General features: G+C 32.6%; 1 protein-coding gene and 1 long non-coding RNA gene across 8 annotated transcripts in view; one reads left to right on the forward strand and one right to left on the reverse strand.

Annotated features, from left to right (window-relative positions):
* Positions 1–25,913, reverse strand: part of CNTN5 (contactin 5) — a 1,357,780-nt gene that overhangs the window by 867,045 nt on the left and 464,822 nt on the right. The gene's annotated exons all lie outside the window — the stretch shown is intronic.
* Positions 945–24,432, forward strand: LOC116645773. The gene is made up of 3 exons (XR_004302026.1): positions 945–1,103; positions 20,109–20,223; positions 20,632–24,432. It is a non-coding gene; the product is annotated as an uncharacterized LOC116645773 (long non-coding RNA).

Consider the following 25,913-nt stretch of genomic DNA (forward strand, 5'->3'; position numbering starts at 1 on the left):
CAGCTATTTGGAAAATAGAGATGTTGATTATTGTGAGAAGAGCTATTTTTAACAATCGTATGAGGATACACTGAAAACATTAGTTATATACTAAAAACAAGCTATATTTTTTGCAATAAAAAAAAGAAAAGCAATTAGGCATTCTGGAGAAAGTGTAGAGATAGCATACAAGAGAGTTACAAAAAACATATTTGAGGCAAGGTAAAATATGTAATGATTACAATAATCGATGGAGTTTAGAAAAAAGACATTTAACTGAAAGGCCGTGAATATTATACATAGAATGATAGGAATAGAGACATTGGACCTATAGAGAAAAAGAAATTAGGACATTGCTTGTTCTGCAGTTAATAAATACATACATACAAATAAATATCTTTGGTAATACTGTTTTTATTTTTCACTTTTTAGAATTAACCTATAATATAACACACTGAAGACAAAAATATTACCAGATCATAAGTGTTTTTTTAACCTGGATGATGTGGAAGCGAAGATATAATTTCAAAAGTTGGGAAATAAAAGGGAGGAGTAGAGGTAGAGACAAGAATAGTATTGCTAATATCTTCATATTTATATAGAGACAAATCAAAGGATGCTGGATAATTAAGAAGTTAATAATTGTAAAGGGAAGTTGATGGAAGGATATTGGAAATAATGTAAGGGGTTCACAGCTTCATCTTTCATAGTTAAGAGTCAATAGACAATGTCTAGAATTAATGCAAGAAATAATGGCCTAGGTATGCTATTTAACATTATTGAAGTAACCAAGAAGAGAAAATAAATTGTTATATCTGTTTATTTCCCAGTATGGGGAAATTTGACAACAGACTTCTGTTGTTTATTATTGCTTTTGGTACTTATTTTTTTTAACTATATGCATGTTTACTTTTTTGTTTTCCTTTTTTTCTTTCTTTTCTTTTTTTTTTTTTTTTTTACAAGGCATAGTAATGGGAAGAGAAGAGGAAAAAAAGAAGACTTAAAGAAAACAGTAGTTATAAGAAAGTACTGACCAGAAAGCAGGCTGCCTGACAAGACAAAACATGGCACATTTAGACACCTCCAACTAACTTCTGAGTGTAGATGGAAACACAGGTGGACAGGTAATCAGTGTGGGGAGAGTTCCCACTTTTGCATGTCATTTGAGTGAGCCCTCTTGGTTGATGGATAAATGGAAGAGCAAAAATTACTTTTAACTCATTGAAAGTTACCTATTCTTATATATTTTGTTATAAGAAGCTAGTTTTGGGAGAGGCAGTAGGCAAATTTTCATAGAAGCCAAAGGGTATCCTGGTTGGAAAGAGATTAAGGCATTCTTGATGTTTCATGTTATTAGATACTTTTCACAAAGAATTGCATTCCCCTTTCAAAACCATAAGCACTGTATTTTATAAATTCCTCTACAGGGACACCTGGCTTCTCAAGTTATGGTGAATATTCACCTCATCCTTACAGTAATCCAACAATTATTGAATGATAAGATCTTGGCATCTGATAATCAACAGCTTCTCTGTGGTCATTTTTTTACCGGAATCTGCTACATGAAATAACTTGTCACTGTGCAGAGAACACGAATAGAGATGGCTCCTAGGAGCTTTGTAATTTCCCTTTGTTAAATAGGTTACTATACTGGATATCTCCCCCTCTGATGGTCTTCATGTTTTCACCTACATCCCAATATTTTGGGAATCCATCAACATTTGCTGTATAGTCACTTCCCCTTCTTATATAGTGGATATACAGCAGGAATACTCAACTTGCCATTTGAGCATGCAGAACCAAAATAAGTGTCGTTATGATATGCCAGACCTAAGAAGAAATGGGGTGCTTTCTTTATCTTGCTGTCAATATCTGTTCTGTTACCATTTTCATTTTAATGTGGCCACCTCATGTAGTTGTAGCGTGTTAGGGCTGACTCTTCCCAGGCTCCCATATTGAAAAACCAACACAGATTTTCTCTGCCCTTGGTTTCTTTGAACTTATTCTAGGATTCTCTAATGTAGCTCCCCAAACTATAAGCCCTCTTTTACATCATTTTACAGCCAATGAAGAATTGTTTTTTTTTTTTTTTAAGTATGTTCTCTGTATAGTAAGAAAATCATTCTATGTATCCTATTCTTTCACCATTCTATAATTTTTGGTTAAATTCTGCACTCTGATTTCAAAGATCTCTGCTAATGATCTAAGTAATGTTTTTGAAATGAAAGGAACACAAAAACTAAATCAAGTGCTCAATTTTTGCTCTGAAAGTCAGTTTTTAAGACTTGTTTTGAAAATCAAACTATTTTTTTTACTCTTTATTTTGAATGAGTTATTTTGTATTCATATGCTCCAGTTTTACACATAATTAACAGAAAGAAAAAAGCATCATCATTTTAGTTCACATTAAATAACAAAAAAAAAGTTGACATAATGTTCAATATAAGATAAATAATTTGGTCTAGACTTCTGAAAGAGATGACAATGAGTATTTAAAAAAAAATACTATTAACTGAATTGGGCTCATGCAAGCCAGAAAGTTCAAATGAACTATAGGAATTAAGTAAAACACTCTCTAAAAATGTGATGCAGTAACAATAAACTTTTGGAGAAACAGTAGATAGTAGTTGTATTCAGCAATGGGGTAACTGAACACAAAAGATTTATATTAATTATGAGGCTGATAAAAGAATCAGGGATTCCATTGTCTGGGTATACCATGGTTTATTTATCCATTTACCTACAGAAGGGCATCTTGGTTGTTTCTAAATTTTAAAAATTATGAATGAAGCTGCTCTAAATATCTGTATACAGTTTGTTGTATGAACATAGCTTTTCAATTCATTTTGGTAAATACCAAGAAGTACAATTATCAGATTATGTGTTGAGAGTATCTTTAGTCTTGTAAGAAACTACTGTCTTCCAAGTGACAGTATCATTCTGCCTTCCCACTAACAATTACTGAGAATCCTGTTGATCTACATTTTTGTCAGCATTTGGTGCTCTCAGTGTTTTCAACCATTCTAATAGCTGTGTGGGGGTACCTTATTATTGTTTTAATTTGCAATTCCTCAATAACATGAGATGCTGAACATCTTTTTACATACTTACTTACCATCTACGTATCTTTTTCAGTGAAGTGTCTGTTCAGGTCTTCTGCTCATTTTTTAATTGGGTTGTATATGTTCTTATTATTGAGTTGTCAGAGTTCTTTTTAGATTTTAGATAATAGTCCTTTATTAGGCATATCTTTTGCAAAATTTTTCCCAATCTGTGGCTTGCTTTCTCATTATTTTGACATTGTCCTTTGCAAAGTTTAATTTTAATGAAGTCTAGCCTGTCGATTATTTTTCCGTGAATGATGCCTTTGGCATTGTTTCTAAAAATTCATCATCATACCCAATGTCATCTAGTTTTTCTCCTATGTTATCTTCTAAGAATTTTATAGTTTTGCACCTTACATTCTGATTAATAATACTAACAAAGGAAAGCAACAGACTAAAGTCACAATCTATATACTGAAGTAACTCTTTAGGTCATTACTAGGGGCAGAAAAGTGGGGGAAATGGAGAGATATTGGTCATAGTATACAAACTTTCAGTTATGTAGGATGAATAAATTCAAGAGATCTAATTTTAGACTCAGCATGGTGACTATAATCAATTAAACTGTATTGTATACTGGAAATTTGCTAAGAGAGTAGATCTTAGGTCCTCTCACCACAGGAAAATAAAAATAAAAAACCAAGGCAACTGTAAGAAGATGTATATGTTAACTAAATTGACTGTAGTAGTCATATATATATATATATATATATATACCCAAGTCATATTATATACTTTAAATATATACAATTTTTTATTGAAAAAATAACTTCTGGTTTTCTGAAACTTATATTTACATATATCAGTTAATACTTAGTTATTACAAAACAACACAATAGATACAGATTCTAAATGATACTGATGGTTGAAAAGCTAACATTAAGGGGTTAATTATAATTTCTTTATCATTTAAAGAAAATAGAATTGTTTTGTTTTTCTTTGCAGCTTTAAAATGTGTAACTTTGTGAGAAACTAAGAAACTTTTTATTAAAAGTGGCGTTTCTGTTAACATGCTTAGTTATGTGTTTAATAGGCAACATTTCTTTTTACATCATTTTCCTTAGTATCTAAAAGAAAGGGAAAGCTATAGTGTAATAATTCATACTTAAAATGTATATAATTTTCATAATAATAACACATTTGAATTAAATTTTACTAAATTTTCAGTTCACATGGAAATTAACAGTAATTTTTTTGACCTTTTATTCCTCTTAAAATCCTCCAAATTTGCCTTGTCTCTTACATGTAATCACCTAGAATTTTGATTTGAAGGTATTATCTTAAGGATGTCAAACCTTACCAGCATATCAATTTATTCATTTATTCCTGATTTACTCACATAACATTTATTGAACACTGATTATGTTTGCAACACATAAGTTTTAAGGAAATTAAGTCTCTTTCTTACTTAAATGATCACTTCAGGGGAGACACAGATATATAATAATGGCAATATAGAGAACTATGGCTATAATAGGGTTAGCTACTGATTATACTTATAGCACAGAGAAAATAGCTCTTGGGTGAATTAAGAAGATAAATATTTGAGCTGAGTCTTGAAAACCAAATATAGTCATTCAGGTTGAGAAGAGGTAAGAAAGGTTGTCAACACTTGGAGGAGGAAATCATTGGGGAGCTTGGAGCAATTATCAGGGCCAGCTCATGAAGTCTTTTATGCTAACATAATGAGTTTGTAGGCAACACTGACTGATTAAATTGTTCTAATATTTTACACTGTGGAATAACAACATCAGCTTTGCATTTTAAAAGATTTCTCACATAATAATCTAAATGAATTCATTTAAGTTCAATGTATTTTATTGTTCTCTAGTGCCAGGTACTAGGAAAATGATACCAAAAAAGGCAAAGGGCCTATAATTAAATGAAAAACAGAATTTGAACAAAAAGATTAGAAAGCTCAGAAGATATCAATCTAAGAAAAAGCAATCTAAGATACTTTGTAAAACTTGGTCATCTAAGAAAGGTGACCTTGACAAAAAGAGACAAATATTTAGAAATTAATTGTGGCAGGGTTTGCTTAGCATGAAAAGATGTTGATAATTGTGATATATTATATAAGGATACAGAAAAACAATATTTTCAAAAAGGCACAAGATGGTAGCAATGACAGCAAAATGGTGAAATAGAAAGTTTCAGCACTTATCTCCACAGAAACACTGATTTAACAACCATCTATGGATGAAAATACCTTCATGAAGGTTCTGGAACCCAGGAGAGAAGTTACAGCATCCCAGTAGAGCACAGAAATGAGAAAAGAAGCATTGAAAAGTCTAAGAAGAATAGAAACATTTGACTTTTCCTACCTGAGAAGGCTGCTTTTGTCCTGCCATACCCACTGTGGAAATATTAGCTCTATTGTCTAGGAGTAGCTAAGGACAAAAGAAATTAGAAGAGGTTCTCAATAATTAGTCCCTGAATCTCAGCAGATGGCCTGCTGCCCCCAGTAGCAAGTTCACACCCACAGACCCCAGAAGCAGTACAACTGGCTCACCAGTAGATCCCACCAACTGGCCCACCAAGACTCTCCAACCAGGCTGACTGGTAAAGGAATTAATCTGACAGCCTGGTTATAAAGACTGGAAGAGGTGACTTTTGTTCAAATCCACCAAAGTAAGAAAGAAAGGATCATGAAGAATCAGGGAACAAGACATTAGCAAAGGACAAAATAAAGTTCCAATAACCAAACTTAAAGAAATGGAGATCTACAAACTTCCTGGCAGATAATTCAAGATAATCATCTTAAGGAACTTCAGTTACAAGAGACAAACAACTAAACTTAATTAGGAAAACACTGTATGAGCACAATGAGTAATTCAAGAATAAATAAGCACTATAAAAAAGAACTAAACAAAAATTCTGGAGCTGAAATATACAGTGATTTAACTGAAAAATTCAATAGATAGCTTCAACAGCAAATTTGATTAAGCAGAAAAATGAGCAAACTCAAAGACAAATCATTTGAAATTATACAATCAGAGGAAAAAAGAGAAAAAAAAAGTGCAGGGAACCCTAAGGAACTTATTATAGATCATCAAAAAAATCAACATACACATTATAAAAGTTGGAAAAAGAGAAGACAAAGGAGCAGAAATAGACATCCAGACTCATAAAGCACAAAACATCCCAAATAGGTTGAACCGAACGAGGACTACACTGAGACACATTATAATTAAATTGTCAAAAGTCAAAGATAAAGAGAATTTTGAAAGCAGCAAGAGAAAAGTGACTTGTCATATACAAGGAAACTACCAAAAGGCCATCAGCAAACTTCTCAAAAAATATGTTACAGACTAGAAGAAAATGGAATGCTATTTCCAAAAGCATAAACAAAGAAAAAACTTCCATGAATACTATACTGACAAAGCTGTCCTTCAGAAATGCAGGAGAGAGAAATAATTTCCTAAACAAAAACTGGGAAGTTCATCACTACATCTGCTTACAAGAAATGCTAAGAGGAGTTCTTCAAGTGGAAACAAAAGGATGCTAACAGTAACATAAAAGCTTACACAAGTTTAAATCTTACTGGTAAAGGTAAAAATATAGACAACCACAGAAAATGTAATACTGCAACTGTGGTACATAAAGACAACATTATTAAGAGTAACTATAATCACAAGAATTTGTTAATGGATATTTACTATTAAAAGAAGTAAATCCTGACATCAGTAACATAAAGTGTGTATATGGAGAGTAAAATCGTAGTGTGTGTGTGTTTGTGTGTGTGTGTGTGTGTGTGAAATTCAAGTTAAGTTTTATCAGCTTAAAACAATCTGTTATGACTATAAGAATGACTATAAGAACTTTTATACAAGTCTCTGGGTAACCACAAAGAAAAACCTACAATGGACACAGAAAATATAAAGAGAAAAGAATCAAAGTATATCACTACAAAAAAATTATCGAACTACAAGAAAAACAGCAAGAGGTGAGAGGAACAGAAGAACAACAAAACATACAGAAAGCAATTAACAAAATGGCAATTGTATGTCCTTACCTATCAGTAATTACTTTAAATATAAATGGATTAAACTCACCAAACAAAAGACATAGAATGCCTAACACTAATAAAAAAAATTATCCAACTATGTGCTATCTATAAGAGACTCAGTTTAAGAGTTTAAGAGCACACATATGCTAGAAGTGAAGTGACAAAATAAAATTCCATGCAAACAGTAACCAAATAAGAGCCAGGGTGTCTCTACCTATTTCAGACAAAACAGACTTTAAGTAAAAACTACCATAAGAGACAAAGAAGTTCATTACATAATGATAAAAGGGTCAATTCCAGAGGAAGATAAAACAAAATATATATAAACCCAACAACAGAACATCTAACTATACAAACCAAACATTGCAGATCCGAAGGGAGAAATAAACAACAGTACAATAGTAGTTGGAGAATTTGATATCCCACTTTTCAAAAACGGATGGATCATCCAGACAGAAAAGCAATAAAACAGGAGATATGAACAACACAAAAGACGAAATGAACCTAATAGTCATATACAGAACATTCGACCAAATAGCAGCAGAATACACATTATTCTTAAGTGCACACAAAATATTCTCCTCATAGGCTTGAAGAACCCAGGCAAATGATTTTTTTTTTTTAAAGATTTTATTTATTTATTTGACAGAGAGAGACACAGCGAGAGAGGGAACACAAGCAGGGGGAGTGGGAGAGGGAGAAGCAGGCCTCCCGCGGAGCAGGGAGCCCAATGCGGGGCTCGATCCCAGGACCCTGGGACCATGACCTGAGCCGAAGGCAGACGCTTAACGGCTGAGCCACTCAGGTGCCCCAGAGGCAAATGATTTTTATAGCTGTCTTAGTTTCAATACTTATTGAGCCAAAATTCATCCCTTACTTTCCATGGAGCATTCTCTCAATCTAGTGGAGTAAAAAATCCTTGGTATTGTGCTAACACTGTTGATCATTAGTTAGGTAAGCCACAGAAATAACTTCATTGCATGTGACATAACAGGTCAGGAATGGAAATAGGGCAGAGTCAAAAAGGTCAGTATAGAGGTAGAAAAATATAGAAATTACTTTATGTATTAAAAGTTAATACTGGCTGATAATAGATATTAGAGATACTTTAGATGTTGTGGGAACAGGTTATAAAACAAGGGCATAAGAATAAACATATAGTGAATCTCAAGAATAAGCAAAAGTTCAAGAATAGGGTAAAATTAACAGCAAATGTGTATATAATACTTATAATCATGCAAACAATTGATGTATATGTTTTACAGACATTAAATCATTTAAGCCTTACAACAATTCTATGAACTTAATACTTTTGAGGTCTCTATTTTACAGATGAGGAAACTGATGGTGAGACAGGTCAAATAAACTTCCAAAGATGGCCCTGAATGCATGTGAAACAACTGCTTGGTTCCAGAGTCTATATGCTTTACTTATAGGGTATACCCTTTATTTATAGGCCAAGTGTTTGATATCAATTGGCAGTTCTACAGAAAAGGCTCATCATTTCAGATAATGAAAATGGCATAGCAAAGGCATGGGAAAGATAAAACAAGAGAGCAAGTATTTAAACTGTTATAGAGCAGTTTTATATCCACATATTTCCATAGACAATTCATATGTCATCGTGTAATTAATGTGTACTGGAAAAATCATGGCTCCAATCTACAGCCAAGGTCGAGGATATTCCACATCTGATTAGGGTTGAGTAGTAACAGCCTTTAATGTCATCTGTTATGTATATTCTGTACCTTAGGCTGTATTTCTCCTTTTAACCAAATGAAATTTTTGTGTCCTATAATAAAGGGCTTAGCTTGCTTTTTGCCTCTGGGAATGAACTCAGTCCAATAAGGTAAACTGAGCTAGACAAAAAAGTGGGTTGTTGTGAAAATGTAAAGTGGCATAACTAAAATATTGTACAGACTATTCATGATGTTTTCTTGTATCTCAAAATACATATTTAATGAAGGTCATAATTAATAAAATTGCAGTTTGTAGATTTAATTAGGCAAGGTATGTAGTATACACATTTTGAGAAACAGAATCTGTTTCATTACTTTAAATTTTAAGAGAAGACTTAGAAATAGAAAACAAATCAAAACTCTTTTTTAAAAAAATACCTTTCTGCCAAGTGACATGCTGAGTATTATATATTTCTAGATTTAAAATTTAAAGGTAAGGAAAACTATGGTCATTACTTATTTCTACTTAGATTATTTAAATTGTATCTACCTTCAAATTTCACTCCCCCTGCAAAAAAAAAAAAAAAAAATTCCTCTTCTTACTTTCAACATGTTTACATTTTAATCCTAGAATAAAAGGTTATTCAGAATAAAATAAAATCAAATAAAACCAGTCAAGGAGTTTCTCCTTTTTATGAGTCTAGTACATGACATTGACCCTTACTGAGAATAGATGTTGTAAATAGCCAAAAATGGCTTCAAAAATTAAATTATTAAGTTATTTCTTGTTATCATTTTATGATAAATAAGGTCCAACTATGAAATTTAAAAAATAATGTAACAGGCATTCTAAACCTCATAGATTAAATGTAATTTGTTTCCATTCTTACCCATATTCATATTCTTAACCAAATAGCTTTTTAAAAAGGAGGGTTTAATGAAACTGGAAGAGTATGACCAGTTGAACTCTTCATGCTCTGCTTTTCCCAGAAATCAGAAAAGCCATGTGAATTTTAATCCATCGCTTTACATTTTAATATATGCCATTAGCATTAGTGTTCATTATGATAAGTGGGTAATATTCTCTTTCTATATTCATTCTAACAATTTAGTGTTTAGGAGCTAAAAGAAATTCCAAACACAATTTAAAACCAAGCAAAGGAATCTAAAATATTAGATAGGAAATCTTTTCAGATTAGATGTATAATACTGTATGGATTCAATCACTTGCTCTGTGAAATATAAAGTTTTTTTTATTAAATAGACCCATTGAAATACATACCCATTTTTTTTACTTTTTACTTAATTTTTTTATTTTTTTATTTTTAAGTAATCTCTATATCCCACACGGGGCTCAAACTTACAACCCTGAGATCGAGTCGCATGTTCTACCAACTGAGCCAGCCAGATGCCCCATTTTTTTCTTTTAAAGATTATTTATTTAAGTAATCTCTACACCCAATGTGGAGCTTGAACTCACCACCCCAAAATCAAGAGTCACATACTCTACTGACTGAGCCAGCCAGGTGCCCTAAAATACATATCTATTTTTTAAAAGTAAGAAATGCCACTCTATGGCTGTAACTTCCCTAAAGCCATGTAACTTTCCTAAAATAGTTTATCTTAAAACAATTTGGTAATTATTTTGATTTTTTTAAAGATTTTATTTATTTATTTGAGAGAGAGAGAATGAGAGAGAGAGAGCATGTGGGGAGGGAGGTCAGAGGGAGAAGCAGACTCCCTGCTGAGCAGGGAGCCTCATGCAGGGACTGGATTCTGAGACTCCAGGATTACAACCTGAGCTGAAGGCAGTCGCTTAAGTAACTGAGCCACACATGCACCCCGATTTTGAATTTTAAAAATATTTTTACTACCTTCACTATGCAGTTTACATGTTGCTTTGGATTTATAACCATTTCAGAAAATATGATCCATATATTCACATTGTTGGAAAACCCCATTTAGGAGAAAAGAGAGGTGAGAAGAAAGAAAATTGTAGCAGATTGACTCTAAGATGACTCCCAATGATCCCCACCTCCTGATACTCATACTCTTTTGCAATCTCTTCCCTTTGAGTTTGGGCTGGCTTAGAAACTTGCTTCAAACCAATAGAATATAGCAGACATAAGAGGATGCTACTTCTGTAATTATATTACAAGAGATTGTAACTCATCTTGCTAGTAGATTCTTTTGCTGGATTTGATAAAGCAAATTATCCTGTTGAGGAGACCCATTTGTAAGAAACTATGGGTGGCCTCTAGCCAAAGACCCTCAGTCCAACAGCCCAGAAAGAATTGATCCCTGCCAACAACCATGAAAGTGAACTTACAAATGGGTCATTTCTAGCTGAGTCTTCGTATGAGACCTCAGTCCTGGCTGATACCCTGGTTGCAGCCTTGTGAGAGATTGTGAAGCAAAGGGCAAGCTCAGCCGTGCCCAGACAGTTCAATTGACCCACAGAAACTGTGAGAAAATAAATATATGTTGGTTTTAAGCCACTATATTTGTAGTAACTTATATGCCACAAAAAGATATATATATATTATAATATATATATATATTATATACATATATAAAAGGCCAGAAAGAAAATATTGAAGTAAAAACACTCATATAATAAAATGATAAAATAAATACAATGAATTATATATAGATTCAATATACAGATGGAAAAATAACTCTGGACTCAGCACAGAACAAAAGTTTGCTATAAAATAAAACTTTATTCATCACAATTAGAAAATAACTACACAGAATCTGCAGTAAAAAAGACTCAAATTCTAAGAATTAACAAGCCATTTCAAATACAAAAGTGTTCAGTTTTAGCTTCACCACCTTTCTTATATACCAATCCAAAAGTTATTTTACAGATTTATTAAAAAATAAATAAGGGCGCCTGGGTGGCTCAGTTGGTTAAGCGACTGCCTTCGGCTCAGGTCATGATCCTCGAGTCCCGGGATCGAGTCCCGCATCGGGCTCCCTGCTCAGCAGGGAGTCTGCTTCTCCCTCTGACCCTCCCCCCTCTCATGTGTGCTCTCTCTCCTCTCATCCTCTCTCAAATAAATAAATAAAATCTTAAAAATAAATAAATAAATAAATAAATAAATAAATAAATAAATAAAAAGTTTGCAAAAAATGAGAAACAAAAATGTAAACCTAATGTAGTTTAAATTACAGAATTATGTGTTTCAACATGCTTATGCTTCAAAAAGCTTATTGAATTACTGTTCCCAAGAAGAAAACATCTATAAAATTATTTAAACCATAAAGTTATATGGCAAATACAGAAAACTTTATCCTATGTAGGGTTACTAAATTATCAAAACAAATTGAGGATTTCAATTTTGTAATATTAATGTTTCCATAATAATAGAACTATAAAATATTCAAAACTTTTGGTAGTCCAATTTATGTCTTAATAATATTTTAATCTTAAAATATTTACAAAATATATATTTTTAAATTACATCAATTCAATGTATAGTATAAGTCTGAATGGAGAGATGGTATAAGGCAGGAAAAATAATTAAAGGAAGACACAAGCCATAGGCTGGCATATACATATGTCACCTAGCAAGGATGAAAAGGATATGACAGAAACTCAATATCCAACAAAGTAGTTCAGATTATAGCCATTCACTTGTGGTGTGAAGTAATCTGCAGTCCTTTAACAGAATTGGTTTATGAGTTATTGTTAAAATATTTAAAAAGTCAGAAATTTCAATTTGAATAAATCCAGAATCAATCAAAAAGGAAAACGTTTTGAGCTACAACAGCAATGAACAAATGAAAGAAAATGAGAAACTTGGGCCCCAAACTGACCACTCCTTAGAGAAATCAGTCCAAAATTATGAATGTTTTTTGATACCCATGACAATTAATCCTAGACTAAATAGTATAGGAAGTTGACCAAAATGCTTAAATAATAAAATGTGTGTCAAATTTTGTTTCCAGGTGATACTGATTAAAACTCATGAAGTCATTTTTCAAAAAATCATTTCTAAATATATATCATACACTAAATTATATTTTCATTACTCCAGAAATGAAAATACATTTCTATTAAAGAAAATTCCAAGTAGAAGAAGTTTGAGATTTTGGATATGATTTTAATATGATATTAACACTGATATAAACCAAAGTATGCTCTAAGTTGTAACAAAGTGGGAAAGTAAGTAGATTGAAAAATAGATTTATGTTTTTGTTTTTATAATTTGGCTTTCCATGTAGTTTGCCAAAGACAGAAAGTAGTTTGATGACACTGATCCAAGTATCTTATCTCTTTGGTAGTAAATCACTTATATGACTGTGACCACCTTTATTAGTGAGTCAGCATCACAGAATCCCTTCAGCTCTGAGACCTTGATATTGTCTAGTTGTAGAGTCAGCAAGACGGATCATCAATCCAGTGACCAAAGTCAAAGGCAGAGGGAAATTTATTGGACCACCAATCAAGCTTTCCTGTATGCATGCTGCCTAGTTTTCCATTCCAAATTTCTTAAGTATTGAATTTTGCTGGAAGAATTTGGGGAAGGTTGGACAAAGGACATGCATTTTAATCTGATACTGCAGGATAAATAGAATTTTATGAGTAGGATAGTATATGCAAAAGGATAATCTTGAGAACACAAGAAATTTTGTGTAAACAGACTTTCTGAATATCCTAAAGAGCTTGGATTTTTTCCTTTCAGATTATAGAATCTGTTAAGCAGACTAAAAGAATTCTTTGTTTGGCTTGCTAAATTAAGATACCACCGCCCAGCATAGAACATGAATTGATAAACTGTGGTGGGGAGACACCATCACATAAGAAGTAGTTAGAAGCTAATAAAAATTGAATGCCTGCACAAAACTGTATACTACAAGAATTGTAGCAAAGAAAATTCAGATTTGAGAACTATTAGTTATCTAGAATCAATGGATGTAGAGAATACATGCCCTTACTAAAGGATAGGAAGAATTTAAGGATATTCCAAAAAGCTTATGGCTTAAAAAAGTATAGAGTGACAAAGTTAAGAGATACAAACAAGTTGGGGTGGAAGGAAGAGGAAAAATAATCTCTTTTATGATGTTCTATTTGAAGTCCTTATGGTATACATCATTAAAGATGTCTAACAGAAAGTTAGGTACTTGCTTATAAAAATTTAAAAAGAATTTTAATTAGCAAAAATTATTTATGATTTATCAATATATAACTCAGGGATTCTCAACACAGACCTTCATATTAAAATTATTTGGGGAGCTTTAAAAACAAATGCAATGAGGGATGGTGAACACTCAAGACTAATTAAGTCAAAATCTTGTTAAGGTTAAGCCCTACAATGGCTACTTTTTTTTTTAAAGCTTTTATTTAAATTCCAGTTAGTTAACATACAGTATAATATTAGTTCCCAGTATACAATTTAGTGTTCAACACTTCCATACAACACCTGGTGCTCATCAAAACAAGTGGACTCCTTAATCTCCATCACCTATTTCACCCATTCCCCCATCCACCCCCCCTCTGGTAACCACCAGTTTGTTCTCTATAGTTAAAAATCTGTTTTTTGGTTTGCTTCTCTCTCTTTCTTTCTCTCTCTCTCTTTTCCTTTTGCTTTCCTTTAAAAAGTACAGAGAGGCAAGTGTATAAGAATGTGAAGCAGGCTACACAAAAATTTGCAATAAATACTAAGACAAGAGGGGCGCCTGGGTGGCTCAGTCGGTTAAGTGTCTGCCTTTGGCTCAGGTCATGACCCCAGGGTCCTGGGATCAAGGCCCACATAGGGCTCCCTGCTCAGCGGAGAGCCTGCTTCTCCCTCTCCCTCTGCCTGCTGCTCTACTTGTGCTCTCTCTCTCTGTCAAATAAATAAATAAAATCTTAAAAAAAAATACTAAGACAAGAAAGTGCAAAAACGAAATAAAGGAGATGACATTATGAAAATCTATTCATATACAAAGGTAGAATGTAGGGGTGATTATTACAGCATCTTCAAGGTTACCTTCATTCCTGAAAAATGATGACCCAGCCATTATTTTATCATATCCACAACCTCACACTATGACTTAATTTCTAAATTTTGCTTCTCTTTTGGTTGCTTTGACTTTGTGTCTTCAGGGAGCTTTGTAAGAGAAATAATGAAGATGTAGTAGCAAAACTCTCATATGGAGTTTGACTAATTTCAATCTGTGTTGTGACCATGAAGACTGAAGCTCAATTTCCTCACCTGTAGAATATATTATTTTGTTGCTTGGTTTTCATAAAATTTCAAGAAGATAATGTGTATAGCATTCCTATCTCAGTCCCTATAACATGGTAGGGATTTAATTCTTTCAACAAACATAGTTTACCATGTTTGTTTACCAACAAACATAGTTTACCTTAGGTGCTATGATAGCCATGGGTGATATTTTGGCAAATAAAGAGAGATACAGGTCCTGCCAGAATTCTAGGAATTTATAATCTTTCTGGGAAAAGGGACAATTGAACAAGCAGTGATTGTAGAGAGGTTAGTGACGTGATAGGGAAATACAGGTACACTAGAAGAACATAATTTATTATTAGCACATAGCATGCATTTCCAGGTACCGTTCTAAGTGCATTTGTGCCTTAAATATTTTAATCCTCAGAAAAAAACCCCACAAAGTACATAATCATTTGCATCTGAGGATGGGAAAATGAGATACAGAGATGTTAAACAACTTGCCCAAAGTGGCATAACTTTTAAATTGCAGAGTTGGAGTAAAGAAAAGTTTGTGTTCTTAATCTCTTAATCTGCCTTTCCAATGACGAAATGGCTAATTTACATCAGGAAGGAACTTCCTGGAGAAGTAAAACACTAAGATAGGTAGTATCTAGCCAACCAAAAAAGAAAAAGGTGGTGTAGGATTCACACAGAAAATGCATGAAAGTAAAAATTGACTTTATTTCTAACAAGATTAAAATACACCTATGATTGAAAATTTAGGATATGCAGATTGCTTATATCATTTGATTGGGTTTAGAAGACATTTTATATTCTGGAAGTAGATGGATATTTTATGGAGGGATAAAATATTATTGTGAGTTATTATGTTACTTTTTATTTCAGTTTGATGATATTTATTTTTATTCTTTTTTTATTACATTTTTGTTACTATAAATATAAAGTACACTTCTTCTTATAGTTCCAAAAAATATATCTGAGGAGTTTGTAAAATGAAAATGGGAGCTCTGTGATTTCAGTATGCCTCATCTTGAGAGGATGGATGGCTGTCAGTTTGAACCCAGACTTGAATGTGTCAATGAAAGCTCTTTCTGCAATGACAACAATCCTTGACTCATGGAAACAGAGAGCAACAAATTAGATCTACCCAACTTTTTACTTATTTCAAATTCTGCCATGTTCTATATTCATAAAATTTTCTTAAAATGTTCTACTGTAAACCTAATTTAGGTATCATTTTAATGATAAAAAACACCTTTAAACCCTTGATTTTTCTTTTATATTTCAATTTTTAATTACAAATTTAAGCACGGGGGCACCTGGCTGGCTCAGTCCATAAAGCATTGGATTCTTGATCTCAGGGTTGTGAATTCAGGTCCCACATTGGGCATGGAGCCTAATTAAAAAACAAACAAACAAACAAAAACATTTCCAAGACTGAGCTTATACATTGTGGATCTTCTTCAGATTTATACTTATAATTTGAACTCTTTTTTTGTATAAATCAATTTCAGTGCCTCCAATGGGCAAAGACCTGAAGTAAGCATTGTGGCTGACAGAGAGAAGATATATACCCTCAAATATGTACTATACAAAGTGGTAAATGAGAGGACTTTTAAAATTTTCTACATGGAAAATAAACCAATGGGCAGGAAGAATAAGAATATGAAATAAATTGAAGACTTATTGTCTTTTCATTCTTTCACCTCTAACAAAATAAATACATGAAAGGATTTGGATGGGTGTACTTAAGAGTTCAAATGAACAATCACATTGAAAAGAGGAAAAATGGTATTTTGATTGAGGTGAGGAAATGAAAAAGTACAAGTATAAAATTACAGACGAATATTTGAATTTTGAAGCCTAATTGAGGCCTCCAACTTTCTAATTTCCTTAAAGTGGGACCCAGGGTGGTCAGAATGGTTGGGTGCTTGGACGAAGAATTTGGAAAATTTTCTGTGGAGAATATAAGTTGAAAAAAGATAAATAAAATAATTGCTCACAGTTGATTTTAAACTTTATAAAGCTCATATAAATATTAATTCTGAGAAAGCCAAAGAATACATATCAAAGATAAGCAAAAGTAACTTTGAATTTCACATGTCTCTTCCATCCATTTGTCCAGGTTATCACAAATAAATGGCTGTGAGATTCATAAAAGTTTTTCTTAAAAATATCAATGAAATATTTATATGAAATGGTTTCTAGCAATAAACATTCAATTCAACCTCTCAAAAATCTCCACTAAAATATTTATGAAAATACAAGATGAAAATTCATACTTTCACATAAAGTAAGATTAATAAACAACCCAGAAGATAGAAAGAATATAGCTGGAAGGAAGGTAAGCAAACATTGCTGTGGTTATATAAATAATATTTAGTAACGATCCATCATATAAACCAGTAATTATGGATGTTTGAGGAAACTGCTGTTCACAGTGTTGACTTAGAGATAGTTTTTTTTTTTTTTTTTTTTTTTGAGAATGGGGGAAGGAGGATTTAGGGGCAATTCATTACATTCTCTAATTGGACTTAAGTTCTCATAAACAATATTTTCAGTTAAGAAAGAGACAGTATGGGCTCTAGTACATAGTTCATATTGGGCATTGTAGTATGTCATACATTCCATTGGTTCAGATAATGGGAACAGGGGATCCTACCTAAGTCTACCAATGACTCACAGGATGGATGCATGGATGCTTATCAGACACCAGAAAGTGAACTAATCATTATGTATACTATTTTTTGTTATCAATGTATCTGAGAAGGGTGTTTACTGAATATGCATGCTAAGCATGGCTAAAGGAAATCCACTCTAAGAAAATATTATAGTGCAAAACAGGGAAAAAAATAAAGAATTAATAATTTTCAATTACATTCTCTCACTGACATTGTTTAAATTGCCAGTTCATAGTGACTAAAAAATGCAGCTCACATTATTTTTGCCTTACTACTGTTTTTAAATTGTCCACAACAATGCAGTCTATTTTTGCCTTTGCCCAAAGTGTACCACTCATACTGGCTTTGTCCTTGGAATGTGACTAGAAAGACATGTAAAATCTGTAAGATGTAAAATAACATAAAAATACCTGAATAGATGGGAATATATACTTTGCTCATGGACAAGATATGTTAATACTACAAAAATATCAATTCTCCATAAATTAACAAATAAATTCAGTGCAAGTCCAATTATAATTTTTGGCAAGATGTTTGAGGAATTTGATATATTAATCCTAAAATTACATGAAAGAATAAAAAGTTCCATGAGTACCTACATCAATTTTTTAGAAAGAAGAATAAAGTTGGGATGAGGTTGTAGGGCTTGCCTTATCGATAAAGGAATATGTAACAAAGCAACAATAACTGAAAAAAAATTGAAAAGACCAGTATTGGAGCAAGAACAAAGAAATCAATGACATTGAAGAGAGAACTAACTAAACAGCACACATAAGAAAAGAATTCGAGCAAGGATCAAACATTCATGATAAGGTCATATCACAAATTAGGGATTAAATAAGATATTGTTTAGAGGACATTACTCATAAAACTAGTACTCTAGGAGAAACATAAAATTGGATCTTAATCTTGCACCATGTATAAAGGAAAACTCCAAATGGATTAAAATACTAAATGTAAATGAATTAAAAACTAAATTATAAATTAAATTATACTAAATTATAAAGAAAAAAGTAAGAAATGTAAGATAAATTTTTTATCACATCTTTACAGGTAAAAATAACTGCGCAAGACCTGAAAAATCACAAATATAGGACCAAAATTATTTTGATATGATTGTGTCAAGATTGAAGCTTTATATTCAATTAAATTACTTCAGTCTGCTTACTCAAATGTGTGTATAATCTAATAATTGCCTCCTGAGTGAAGAGTAGAGAGAAAATCTTGAATAGGTCCATAACATGGTATGTCTAAAAATATTCAGCGATGCATTGCTTTTGGTATTGTGGAGATGGAGTAAACGTAGGTGGTTATCACTAGAAGATGATGAATGCATGCTGAGAAATATCTAGCAGTTGAATGCCAGGTAATAACAAAGCAATAGATAAATTGTAAATTCAACTTTTTGGTTTAGATAATTTAAAAAAATGAGTTCCATGATAGAATATTTGTTATGAAATTTGAACTCTAACCCTAACCCTAATCTTGACTCCAAACCTAACAAAACAAAGAATGCATACACACAGAAAAGTATATCAAATACATTAGGGTGGGTGCCAGAGGAGGTTATGGAGGTGGAAGGAAAACATAACAAAATAAAAACAAGAGAGAGTTTTCTCATGGGTCAGCCATAAGACTGTTTCATGAACTGAGCAGTTCAGTATCTTAATTCTCAATGGATAGAGTCAAAAATAAGAAAGAAGAAAAAGAAGAAAAAATGAGAAAGACTTCTAGAAATAATGTCTTCCCAGAATGCAGAATTGTCCACAGAGCTCCTTTTATAATAAATTAAAACTGGCTCACACTAGGCATATCCTCATGAAATTTTGGAATAAAAGCTAAAAATAATACAAAAAGCTTTGGGGGAAAAATGCAAGGTCAAACAGTTCACAAACAAGGGTTAAACTTAAGAAAGACACTACAGCTGACAGAAGAATGGAGTAACCTTCAAAATAGGGAGGAAAAAGTATTTCTAAATTAAAATTCAATTCTTAATCAAACTATTCATCAAGTGTGAGAAGAATAAAGATATTGTCAGAGAGCTGAGTGGTGGCACAGATAATGCTGTATGTTCAGCAGACATACTCATTTTCCTCCGGGTGTAGTGGGTTCTGGCCAATGGAGTATGCTGGCAATGATGTGCATATCACTTCCTTGCCTAGATATAAAATCCCTGTGTTAAAAAATAAATAAAAAGTCCTTTTGTGATCAGCCAAGATCTCTCTTTCCCTTGAACAGTGAGTGGTTTTGAAGACCGTAATTGCACTGGCATAATCAGAGGGAGCGTCGGTTCTTTAATGACTGTTTAGAACAGAACCCTGAATTTCTCGCAGCCTCTTCATGGGTTAGAATGCGGCAGGGACAATAAACTTTTATTGTGATATTATGAGATTTAAGAATTTAGATTTGTTTTTTATTTCAGGGTAGCCAAGCCTGCTCTAATAAAAAAAAAAAAAATTTACCTCACTTTGCAGTTTTTCTCAAGAAGCTATGTAAGAAGAAACCATACTCAAGTGAAAGAAAGATGACCACACCAAGAAAGAATACAACATGGAGTTCTGAAAAAATGATGTCAAACATATGAAAGAGGTAAAGTGAATTTCAGGACAATAAAAATCCAGAAACCTCCAGAAGTGGTGCTCCACCAAAATAACTCTTTTATTTAATAAAAATGTGCTGATTTTCTGCTATGTACCAAGCAATATTCTAGAAACTAGTCACATAGCATTTAACACAACAGAATGAAATCTGTGGAAGGATACAATGCAAGAGGCTTAAATTCTAGAAATAATGGACTAATACATTACTTGGAACTCAGAAGTTAAATATAATGAAATTAATAGATTAAATATATGTATAATTTAATATGTAAATATTAAAATATATACTGCATAGGAAGAACTTAATGTGTTCAGTATCATTGTAGTCTCTCATAGGCTTAGATAAATAGTTTCTTCTTTCTTTTTTTATTTTTTTTGAAAAACATTTTTTCTTTAGGTAAAAACAACTATTTAAGCACACTAAAAGACAAAAACAGCAATTTAAGCACAATAAAAGGCAATGTTAGTTGACTACAGTGTTGAAGAGACAAAAAGGAGCTGAGGGACCTACATCAACTGAAGAACACAGACCAGCTGTGAGGAGAAAAGCAAACAAGCAAACAAAGTATCTATGAGCTAGATTTTAACTTGACCCGCAGATTCACTACTTTTGGATAAGACTTCTCTGTAGTTTACTAAAAGCCTTAACTTGTCTTACATAATGTACATCATATTTCCTTTCTCTTGCCTACATTTTTCTGCATGTTTTTTGTTCCTCAAACAGTATTATGATTTATTTTTAAGAACTTCTAACAAACATTTGAGTATCCAAATCATGGCTCTGTGTTTATTTCCTAATATTCCAAATAAATTAAAGCAATAACAACAATGAATCATGGAACACTATATCAAAAACTAATGATGTAATGTATGGTGATTAACATAACATAATAAAAAAAATAAAATGTAAAAAAAAAAATTTGAAGCAAAACTCTGAATGCAAATTTTACCATAATGAAATAGTAAATTACTACAGCTGTCAAGGTCATTGCTGTCCACATTGTCATCTATGAGTTGTGACTTTTGAGGTAAAATGAGTTAGTAACCAATCTCCAGTAGTAATAATTGATTTAATTATTTTTAAACAAATATTCTGACATATTTCCCATCGGTTACTATTTGTTTCAGGAGGAAAACCATTCCATATTTCAATCCAGCTTTCTCACATAAATCCCAATTTCTATAGTTGCAATTTCCATATCAAACCTATAGGTTAGTAATAGTAAACGTATATAAATAAACTTTGTTCAAGGGTATAAAAACCTCAAGAGTGTATGATTGGATTTCAGTGCTTATAACCTAAAGAAACAGCCTTCTTTTCTGCTATATTTCAAGGGACCAAGAAGCCATAGCCACAATATATAAAGAACTTAGGTTCTTTTTCTCACCTTGACCTATAAATATATTGAATCTACTTGCTAATCTGTCATGTGTTCATGTTGAATACCTTGAAAGAAGACCATCAATGGAAATGTTTGATGAGTAGATTTGTGATTTAAAAATGAAAATCAGCTGTCTCTTCAGAAAAGATGAATATCTAGGACTACATCAACTACTTCCAATGCAGAAATGTGCTCATTTATCGCCAATTCCCTCAGATGGAATAGCTGTTTAGTTTTATAAAATGAGCACACTTCAAAAAAATTTGTGATTATGCTTTAAGGCAGAATATTATACTCCCCAAATATATATGCTGAACACAGAAATCACTAATAGAGTCCAAGGACTGCTTACGGCACTTCTGCCAGTTAAGCCACAATGTTTTCTCCAAGCCTTCTTTCAACAGCTGCATCTCTCTGCTAGACTGTAGAGGAAAATTACAAGCCTGGTTAAAGAAATTAGTAAAGAGAGCATTAAAATTGCACATGTTCATCACGATATTATAATTCAGGGGGTACATTGCAGTTTTACTTTTTATTATGGCCTTTTAGTGGGCAGAATCATTTTTATGTTCAGAAAAATCAATAAATCTACTTTTATTTAAAAACTGATGTTTAAAGTATATAGTTACATTTATAATAAGGCCAGGTGCTGAATAGAGAGTATAAAATTACTTCCTTGATTATTCTGTCTTTAAACATTTGGATTTATTTACATGATAAAATTTAATTTATAATATCCCAAATAAGTTTACATCTTTCATTTCAGATGCCCTAAGTACTTCCACTCAAGCAAATATAAATCATGCAAAGCAAACTATAATATATTAAATACTATTTTTTTTCTCTTTATAGCTATGAAGGATTGATACTGTCTTGGGTACTCTATGCTTATTATATAATGCACTAGATGGACTATCAGACTTCTTTTTAAGTATAATGAGTCTAATTCTTCGCTGAAAGCCAGATTCCTCATTCATTCTTCTAAATGCATTTTCTGTTTGGAATTTCTTTCCATGTTCCTGCAGTCTCAGTTTTCAAATCAATGTTTCATTAATGAAGTATCAGGCAGTAAGTGATAATTATGTTTCAGGTAGCAGCAAGGGGTTGGGCATATTCAGCATTACTGAGTTTCCTTGGAAGACATGAACTCTAGTCTTCTCTTCACCAAGTAACAATGACATTTTTACAATTTTGTTCTTCAAAAAGGAGAGGAAACTTCAAATATTTATGATTTGTTGATCACAGTACTAGTTGGGGCTAGTAAGAATCAACCTACAGTAGTGAAAACTTGGTGAGTTAGTGTTTCTTCCAGGGTACATCAATGTAATGCTTATTCATGTCAGTTAAAGAACTAAAGATGTTTCTCTTGAAATTATCTTGCGGAGTAGTTTGCAAATGTGAAAAAAAGAAATGGAAAAGGAAATCTTCACTGTTTTCCTTGCTATTCTTTCTTCACCATTTTCTCACTGAACATAATACAAACTTCTATCACTTTGCAGTTCCAGGAGCACAGTATGAGAATTCTAGGTTTCCCGTTTTTGGAACTCACCATTCTAGGTTATTTGGAGTGCAATACCTTAAATCCATTGGTTTATATATTTTATACAGCTTTTTAGTTGTTTCTGGTAATTGTTTCTCTTTATAAGTTACTACAGTTACTACATTTTGGCCAAAAGTAGATATCTTTTACTTTACCTTGTAACTCTTTTTTTTTCAAAATATTTTCAACTTATCAAATCTCCTGATTTAGACTTTAAGCTTTAAAAAATAATTCTTAATTTTAGTGTTCCTCATGTTTTTGTTTATTAAAAAATCCCTAATGTGTGAAGATAGCAAATACATTTTTCCTGAAAGAGTGGAAGGGAGAATTGAATATCTGAAGACTTAATACAAAGAAATGATACTTCTCAAAAGTTCATGTAAAATGCACTTTCTACTACAAAATATGTATTTTACTGTAAATTCATTTTTAAAGTAATTTTCATTGCTTTACACTAAAAGTTTCCTATTTTTCCTGAGATTTTGCATATTCTAGTTTTGCACCACGTCTTTTAATTTGGAATATAACTGAACTGTTTTTAAGCTTTTCTTCTATATATCCAACTGTCTAATAAATATTTGTACTTTGATGCACTAATACCACTTCATTACAGAACAAAAATAAATCCACCATTTTTTCCTTTAAAATAACCACCTTTTCTAATTCCCCTCTTTCTGTTAAGATCCCCTCCTTTTTTTGATATGATTTAAGACAATTTTGAGCCCATATCTCACTCCATGTATCTCATTATTTAACTTTCTTAATTACCCTTCTCACATCTCCAAAATTTTTATGTCTTTTTGTTATCAATTCTTATGAAAACTTTATTAATACTTCTTTTCTAAGACACATCACCATTGTTAAGTATATCCACACATATATTTCATTGTTTTATTCTCTACTAGACCTTAAAGTTCAGTTAAGGTAGAGATTTTTTCTTGTTCGTTATTCTGTCTGAACACAGTGACCAGCATATAGTTAGGATAGAAAAAAAAATTGCTGAAGATTTAGATTCATCATATTATTTCATGCTTTATTTTGTAACAACTTTTTTTTATTATGTTCAATTAGCCAACATATAGTACATCATTGGTTTTTGATATAGTGTTCAATGATTCATTAGTTGCATATATCATCCAGTGCTCTTTACCACACGTGCCCTTCTTAATATCCATCACCTGGTTACCCTGTCGCCCCTATGGCCCTCCATTCTGTAACCCTCAGTTTGCTTCCCAGAGTCCAGAGTCTTTCATGGTTTATCTCCTTCTCTGATTTCTTCCCATTCAGTTTTCCCTCCCTTCCCCTGTGGTTCTCTGTGCTATTCCTTATGTTCCACATATGAATGAAACCGTATGATAATTGTCTTTCTCTGCCTGACTGATTTTACTTAGCATAATCCTCTCCAGTTCCACCCATGTCAATGTAAATGGCGGATATTCATCCTTTCTGACGGCTGAGTAATATTCCATTGTATATATGAACCACATCTTCTTTATTCATTCATCTGTTGAAGGGCATCTCAGCTCCTTCCACAGTTTGGCTATTGTGGACATTGCTGCTATGAACATAGGCATGCATGTGGCTTTTCTTTTCACTACATCTGTATTTTGGGGGTAAATACCTAGTAGTGCAATTGCTGGGTCTTAGGGTAGCTCTATTTTTAAGGTCATGAGGAACTTCCATACTGTTTTCCAGAGTGGCTGTACCAGCTTGCATTCCCACCAACAGTGGTTCCCCTTTCTCCACATCCTCACCAATACTTGTTGTTTCCTATCTTATTAATTTTTGCCACTCTATCTCGTGTAAGGTGATATCTCATTGTGGTTTTGATTTGTATTTCCCTGACGGCTAGTGATGTGTAACACCTCTTGAATTCAAACTCCCCTTTTCATTCCCTTCACCTACCATAGTTCAGGCTAGTACCACTTAAAAATATGCTCACTTCCTCATGCATTCTTCTAGTTCAATTTTAATTGCATATTCCAATAATATTAATGCTCTTAAAATGTCATTTCTTTTTTTTTTTTTTTTTTACATTTTATTTATTTATTTGACAGAGAGAGACATAGTGAGAGCAGGAACACAAGCAGGGGGAGTGGGAGAGGGAGAAGCAGGCTTCCCGCGGAGCAGGGAGCCCAATGTGGGACTCGATCCCAGGACGCTGGGATCATGACCTGAGCTGAAAGCAGACGCTTAACGACTGAGCCACCCAGGCGCCCTTAAAATGTCATTTCTATTGTTACTCTTACTGCTTAAGTTTCAAATGTTTCCAAATACCTAGGGAACAGAATCACCATTCAATCGATTTGCATCCCCAAACTCCATAATCTGCTTTCATTCTAATTTCTCAATAGTGACAAAAATAGACTTTTCCTCTCCCTCCAAAATTATTTTTCAGTTTGGTCAATTTTATATTCTTAATATCTCTCAAATTTGATTGTTTCTCTCCAATTTCTTTGCCATGAACTCATTTCAAGTAAACATCATTTCCTCCTTGGTGACCCCAAGCACCTGCTAAGGTATCTCCCCATATTAACTGGTATGTATTTTCTTTATTGCCCCTAAACAAGCTTAAAGTTAACAGATGAAAACACATAACTATTTCCTCTGTTAAAAACCTTTTAGTAGCTCACCATTGTCCTCAGGCTAAATCGTGTATATATCACAGCTTGACATATAGAGCTCATTATCATCTGGTCTCCAAATACTTTGCTTGTTACATTATTCAACGCAATATTCTATCTCTGATGACATGGG

Source organism: Phoca vitulina, unplaced genomic scaffold, assembly GCF_004348235.1.
Source record: "Phoca vitulina isolate PV1807 unplaced genomic scaffold, GSC_HSeal_1.0 scaffold34, whole genome shotgun sequence".
Taxonomy (NCBI): domain Eukaryota; kingdom Metazoa; phylum Chordata; class Mammalia; order Carnivora; family Phocidae; genus Phoca; species Phoca vitulina.